This window comes from Limulus polyphemus, unplaced genomic scaffold (assembly GCF_000517525.1).
Source record: "Limulus polyphemus unplaced genomic scaffold, Limulus_polyphemus-2.1.2 Scaffold3353, whole genome shotgun sequence".
NCBI lineage: Eukaryota > Metazoa > Arthropoda > Merostomata > Xiphosura > Limulidae > Limulus > Limulus polyphemus.
The window spans coordinates 49,233-56,921 of NW_013668963.1; the positions used below are offsets into that span (position 1 = coordinate 49,233).

General features: G+C 29.8%; 1 protein-coding gene across 3 annotated transcripts in view; it reads right to left on the reverse strand.

Annotated features, from left to right (window-relative positions):
* The window catches only part of LOC106469203 (moesin/ezrin/radixin homolog 1-like), a 56,156-nt gene that overhangs the window by 39,635 nt on the left and 8,832 nt on the right, over positions 1-7,689 (reverse strand). The gene's annotated exons all lie outside the window — the stretch shown is intronic.

Genomic DNA, 7,689 nt, shown 5'->3' on the forward strand with positions numbered 1-7,689 from the left:
CAGTGATAATTTTGTTTTCTTGTGCCCAATAATGCATAATTTCATTTGATAAACACGTTTAGATTGAATGGTAATTTATAATCAGTCACAAGAACGTCGAATCTGAATCACTTGAAAAAAACACGGGGTGCTTAACTTTTTTCCCGGTGTATATATACACACACACACACCAACAGTTTATTTCAGTATCATATATGTTTGACTGCAAAATTAGCCTAACAATCACCTAGGGAGCCACCAACTAATTTAGCTTCATAGTACTATTGCCCCTTCAGCAACTGCCTAAAGTGTCTCTGTATGCACACTAGCATTACAGCAATGAATAGTTCCAGTAAAATTATATGCACATTTGGGAACATGAATTTTTCTGCATGGTAATGGAATTCCTGCAAACTAACTCTGAAGTTACATTACCCAGGTATGATAACATGATAAAAGTTCAAAATATTGATCTTCAGAATGCTAGGGGAGTCTGTAGAGGAAACATACTTCAACAGAAAATATCTGAAAATTAGAGGTTTCTGATGCATTTTCCTGTCATTTTTCATATAAAAGACAGATATGATACCCTTAAATGTTAAAATAAGTAACCCAATTGTAAAGATTTTTTAATAGTTTCAAGTTTCAAACTTGTAAAGCAATCCAACAAAGTATTGTTATAAGTTTGCATAAATATGTATAAAACCTTTCTTGGAAAATTAACATTTTTAATGAATTCTCTGGTTTCAACTTCACTGCCTGTGATTTACTCCCAACAACAAAAGTAATTACTAATCTAGTTCTTTCTCAAAGCTCCACCTGAATTTAGTTTTAATCAAACTATCATCTTCTCTAGCCCTCACTTTATCATACTACTTGATAACCCTGGCCATGTTTTAAAGTTCATCTTTACATTCAGCTTACGTGAAAACTTCCAATAAATTGTTGATGTAAAGGAGTCATATGCAAGATGCTATTTTTTAAAACTAGGAAAATTTATTAAATTGATTGTGAATGTTCAAAAATTATGGAAGTTGTTAGCAAAATAGTGAAGTGTAGAGAACACATCATTTTTGTGTTGGACATACTCCAAAAGCACAACTTTGAATGACTAATTTTTAGTGTTACTGAAATGTAAAAATAGTAAAGTATTACAGACACAACCACAAACTATTTTACCAGATTATTGCAAATCTCATGAAAAAACCCTGGATGACATAAAATATTGAAAATCAACTGACTGGTGGGAAATTCTCATCCCTGTTAACCTAGCATAATAAAGTATGGCTTCATTAAAGAATGTTACCATCCACTCTAATATTTTGTGGAATATTCCGCAAAAAAGTAAACTTAATACAAGTTGTGAAGTTCTACATCACAGTTCAGTTCATAAACATATAAAAACCACCATGTGATAGCATATATTTTGTTTTATTACACGTGTCTTCTACATTTAGCTACATATATTCATACACCCTATATTTTAAGTTTTAATAATATTATTTAACAAAATTGTTTCAAACTACTTTCATTTTTGACTGACATATTCATGTGGAAATAACTCAAGCACTGAAATTCTTAAAATTCTGTCTGCATTTTTTACAGATTTAATAGCAACTCACAGTAACTTTCTCATTTTTTTACCAATAAGAAACCACTGTAGAACTATAAGTTAGATAATTATGAGTAAAGTCAAAAGTGTGTTAGTTATAATAACTGCTACAAAAAAGTACTTAATTTTCCAGACTTATTAAATACATTTAATTTACCTTTAAAAGTATACACTATTCTAATAGATGCAAGTAAAAAATGTCTTAATTCTAGAGTTAATGCAACACAAGTTCATTGCAACCACATAACAGTTCTGAGCTTGTTAAAGATGCTTAACTTAATTCACCTTTCTTTGATCATATATATTACTGCTACAATAAAATATGTATTGACAGTGTAACATAAAACTAAATACCCAAGTTTATAGAAAAAATAAGCAGATACACAAAGACCTTAAACTAACCAAATAACATTTTTTCATCCAATTTCATACGTTTTACACAATAACACAGTTCTTGCCTTATTTTACATTACCAATTTCTAAATCTTCACACACAGATGTTTGTCAATCAAGATGAACAATAACTTCCTCTTGCAACATAAATACTTTTTTTACAGAATTATGAACAACACAATAAATTTCATACCCAAGTGGAAAACACTTTACTAATGCAATACCATTGCAACCAATCTTTTCAAAGTTCACTAACATCCAAGTTACAAGACTTAAGTCTTATCTGTCAGGAAATTCAATCAAGAATAACCACCTTAAGCAGTAACTTAACTTAGAAATATTTATATTGTGAATAAAAGGTGTATCACAAGATTACATTTGAGATGTCACATCTTTGTACCATGTTAGGAAACTGACATAATATTCAAGTGTTAAAACACTCCAATGGGCTTGAAACCCAATAAACGTATTAGCACAAAAAATCCTATGTAAAGATAAGCTTTCTTATCTCATAAACAAGTCCATTTAAAATATTTCACAATGAAAACAAATGATAAAACAGATATTTGAAATATAGCAGTGCTTATACTCTTTGTGAACCTCCTAATTTGGTAAGCCGAGCTAAGAATGTTACTGACAGCTTTAATCACCAGGAAATGTTTTTCACAGTTACATAACCCTTTATCTACAGGGATACTTTGAATATTCTAGGCTATACTGAATCAAAAACAGATATGCTCCTAAGCACAAGTACATGCATCTTACAGGGTTGTGAAGTTCTACATCACAGCTCAGTTCATAAACATATAAAAACCTGCTCAGTACAGGTACCGCCTCAGTTGTCAACATTGACCTAACACTGAAAACAGGTCTAGTTAACATGATTTTTATTTTTTATATATTCTTAGCATTCCTGAAAGCCAACATATTCCTCAGCACAAACACATCTACGTAACAAAGTAAGATAATCTAATTTTATGTTCAAGTGTACAAATAATTACTTTAGGTTCATAGGTTTGCATTTATATATCAAATTTACATTTCATTTATCCTGATGCATACACACACACAGTTGCAAGTACACTACTAAACAGAATTACACGGTATGTAACTACCCAAGGTTTCAACAAGATACATATGAACTAAATATGCAAAATTTATTATGTACCATAAACTGTGATAGCCATGTCTACATATTTTTAAATGAAAGAACAGATTTTCCCATTACCACTTGCTCACAAAAGTTCCTGTTTTAACAAGTCTTTACACTGTATACAAAAAAAATAATAATTTTCAAAAATAGTGTATAAACTACATGATAGCTATCTGTATACTTACAAGTACCATGCTAACCAGACTTGTATGCTATGCTAAAACATTTTACACATTACTATTTAAACAAAGCACCAGCAGTACTTAATAAAACTTGTGCTCAACAGGCTTTAAAATTACATTTTACAGTGTGGTATACACTGTTATTTTAAGCTCATTCAACCATTTATTGGATAATGATGATATCTGTAGTAGTATGAACAGTAAGTAACTTCAAAGGATTAAAAGGCATTCTCTAATTTTGAAAGCTTTCATAACTTCTGAAAGGACAACAACAAAGTCCAGTGTTGAAGCAACAATATGTATACTTTTCCATTTCTTAAACTAAATTGTAAATTTCAGTGAGGAACAGATGATTAGTAACCTAAATATATAGGAAGCGGAAGAAAAGTTTAAAATTGATGAAAAATTGATTTAGAGGGGAAAATATAAAGTTTTTACTTATAGACATTTTTGTGATCAGGAGAATATCAAGAGAGGAGTCTCTCATGTTACATCTGGACTTTTCTACAAGTTTCTTATGAATCGTTTGTGCTAAGTTTTTGAATAGTTGGCTACTAAGAAGCTGGTAAGATCTGATTATAATGATAATTTTTTTCTTGATAAAACAGATCATGATGGTCATGCAACAAGGCTACAATGTAGAAAATGAGTTTCAGAACTGAAATGTACTAAACTTACTTCGAATATTGTAATTTGAAAAAATACTTCCCTCTTATGTGAAAACTGGTGTTAGGGATAACAAAAAAATGCTTTATACATATGATTATTTAAAACTAAACCTAAAACCTTTAGTAAAGTGTTTAGCTGTGTTGAAAAATATCAAACAAAAGCTGTAGGTTCAGTTTATAATAATTTTAAATTTAAGTACAATAAAGTTATTGTAGCCCTGTAAAATACCTTAACTAGGCCTCCACTTAAATTACTATGAGCAAAAGTTATTCATTAACATAAAAATAGGAATCTTATTATTTTTAAATTATAACATAATACTTCAGTAACAACAACCACTGAAATCTAAAATTGGACAGTGTATATTTGATAAACTAAAAAAATGTACTCATTATTTTACCAGTAATTTTGTTTTCAAAAACAAATATGCAACACAAGGTTTTTAGCAACTTTGCTAAATTGTACCATATTTAATGAAAATTACAAAAAAGTAAAAGACCTTTAATTATCACATTGAATTAATAATACATCTTTGATAGCCTTATTTTATTAGTCATAAATGTTTATAATTTAGAACACTGAGAATCACTCAACATGCAGAATTTAAGTACTGATGGCTCAGACACTTATTGATTATGAAGGTTAATAAATTCAGACACAGAAATGTACCTCTACACTTCAAATATAGATGGCCCAGAAGTTTCTTTTGTTAGTTTAACAGTTGGGCCCTAAAACTAAACAAGTAAAGCTGCTCCAGTATTTAACTGTGTATCAACATGACTAATTCAAGCTTATAAAACATAAGCTTGTTTCTTTCAAAATATTTCAGGTTCTGAGGTTTGATTTCCTTCACAACAAATAATAGACAAATTAACATAAACAGTGTGATATACAAATAAACTTAAGAGAATTTTCAAAGTTCACAAAGATTTAGAGTAACGTTAATTCAATAATTTAAATTAAGTGATGATCACTCAGTAGAACCATTCAAGTAGGAGGAGGAGTTCACATCCTGGTCTGAATGATGTCACCATTTATAAACACACACCCCAAGGCGTACTCTCCGTGAGAGGTCACAAACAAACATTTGATTTAAGAACTGAACATTACAACTACCTGTAAAACTGAAGCAGTTTTTCTCCCTTACATCTAGATTCCAAACTTGCCCCACAACTTACAAGATTGCACCTATGTACATGTATAATGCTAAAGTTCAATAACTCTACTTATTGAGGATTTATTTACTCTAAGCACATGTATTTGTATTTCCACTAGATAAGTTAACTAAAGTATGCAACCTTCATAAGTCCACATTCCTCATTATCAGGCTATCACATAAAAAGATTCCTATATTACACTGATAACACCTGTATGTGTTCATTGTCAAACTGAGAGTAACAGACATGTTGTCTTTATTGAGTGTAGTAGATCAACAATACAGCTAGTTAAGTGTTAAGTGAATTTTAAGAGAAAGAAAACTAACCTCGAGTACAGCAGTGATGGCACGGAGTCAAATAGCACGTCATGATCTTTTTTGCAGTTACATTCAAAATTTAATTAAATGATTTTATTATCAATATATGTCAATGAACTAGCCATTGAAATGTAGTTTATAATTCAAATTTTAATATTATAGAAATTTCAATATCTTAATTTTAAAAAGAAATATACAAGTCTCAATCTTCACTTCTTCGTATCACGACACTTCACTCTTAGTTGCCCATTTTAGATTTTCTTTCTACCCCTATATGATATTCTAAGTTTGGCACAAATTACACACTTATACTATATATATATATCACTACAGCAGAGTGTAAACTTATAGCCTCCAAACATCTTGTTTTACAGAGATATAAACCAGAAAGTCAAATATGCATACCATACCTCTCCTATCATATCATGTCCTTCAGAACCAAAATGTCAGTAATTCTCTCTGACATTTACTAATGGGCTACATAAACCAATAGAAAGAGTAATTTGTACACTATGGAAAACACATGATCATCTATTTTAACCACAAAAGCCAATTTGCCTTCATAGCTCAATGGGTTTGGACAAAGGCATTTATTTGTTTTGTAATCTTTCTATAGGTTAGTTAGAATGCCAAGTAGGTTTGAATATTTTTACTAATCTATTTTTGGTTTTCTAAAATTCATTTTTGAAAGCTAAATGAATTATTTTTTAGACAACCAACATACTTGGAAAAAAAAGAAGGTTCAGGGAAGTAGGAACTCAAATGCAAATGGCCTAGACTAAAGGTAAGTTCCAAGTGTCATTTTTTATGTTTATATTTATTTTTTGTACATTTTTTAGCAAAAGTAACTAAGTTGTAAAAATTAACCCTTTCACAATGGGTAGGTCCAAGTGTGCATGTCACAACCTTTTACAGAGTTATATTCAAAACTTAATTAAACTACTTTATTATTAATGTATATCAATAAATTTAGCATCAAAACATAGATAATAATTTTTTAACATTATAAGGAAATATTTGAAAATTTCTCCATCTCCCCTAGTTAGAGAACAGTGGCATGTGCTCTCTTAAGTCTTCCCTCTACTTCAACTTATTTACCACCCCTCCAAGTAGTGCCAAATTTAACATAAATTACTTATTATAACATAGATATTTTCTTAGGCAAAGCATAACTTTTATAGCCTTCAATCATATTTGTTTACGGAGCCATAAACTAGACTCACTTGCCATGCCCACTTTTCACATCCTCTCTTTCACAAATTCCAATGGTTCTCTGACTGTTTATACTATATTATTTATAACCAACAGAAAGCCAAAGTTTTAGTCTATAAAATGATTTATTATGTTAATTATGTTGTTTTCTGTACATTGTCTATTTCCACATTCAGTTTCAAATCTGTTCTCACAGGAATCACATTGAAAAGCTTGATTACATATCTAAAGGCTCTTGTCACACAGTTAGAAAACCAGACAAATTATGACAGTTATAGACATTGATTGCTTTTTGCATGTTGTTATTCTGTATTCTTGGGCACATTATTTAATTAAATAAATTATTTAGTGCAGTAGTACCATTAGTAAAAAAATGTAGAATTAAGTTTCATAAAAAACTGACAGCAAAAAAGATGATGACTCAGTAAGTACTATATTTATTTTTTGTGTATTTTCTTTATATATTATTAGATGGAGTATCCATCTGTTGGATGGGCAAAGTAAAAATTCATTTGTAGCAATGGATAGGAAAGTGTGCTTAAATTTTTTTTCTTAACATAACAAACATTAAAAGTGCAATAAAAATGTATCAATACTGAAAAGAATGACAATGTTTTTAAGAATTCTGTCAATATGAAATTAGATGGGGAGGGGGTCCAATTAATTGCTATAACAGATTACCTATAAGCAGTAGCTACATCAATTAGCATAATATAACATAACCAATTAATCAAAATTCCTATTATATTGATTATCAAGAAAATATTCAACTAATAGAAATTAGTGTTTCAAATTATTACTGCTTTTCATTATTCCAACTATCCAAGTAACTATTGCCACCAGGTAAGCAGTAGCAAATCATGTCTTGAAAAGAACAAAAAGATTGTCTAATAATGGTTGGAGATGGCTTGAATGAGTAATGAAGAAAAAACTTTAATACAAGTTTAACATAACAGCAAATGTACAACGTTTCATGATGATGACAAAACCTTGTTGTTGTACATTCGCTGTTATG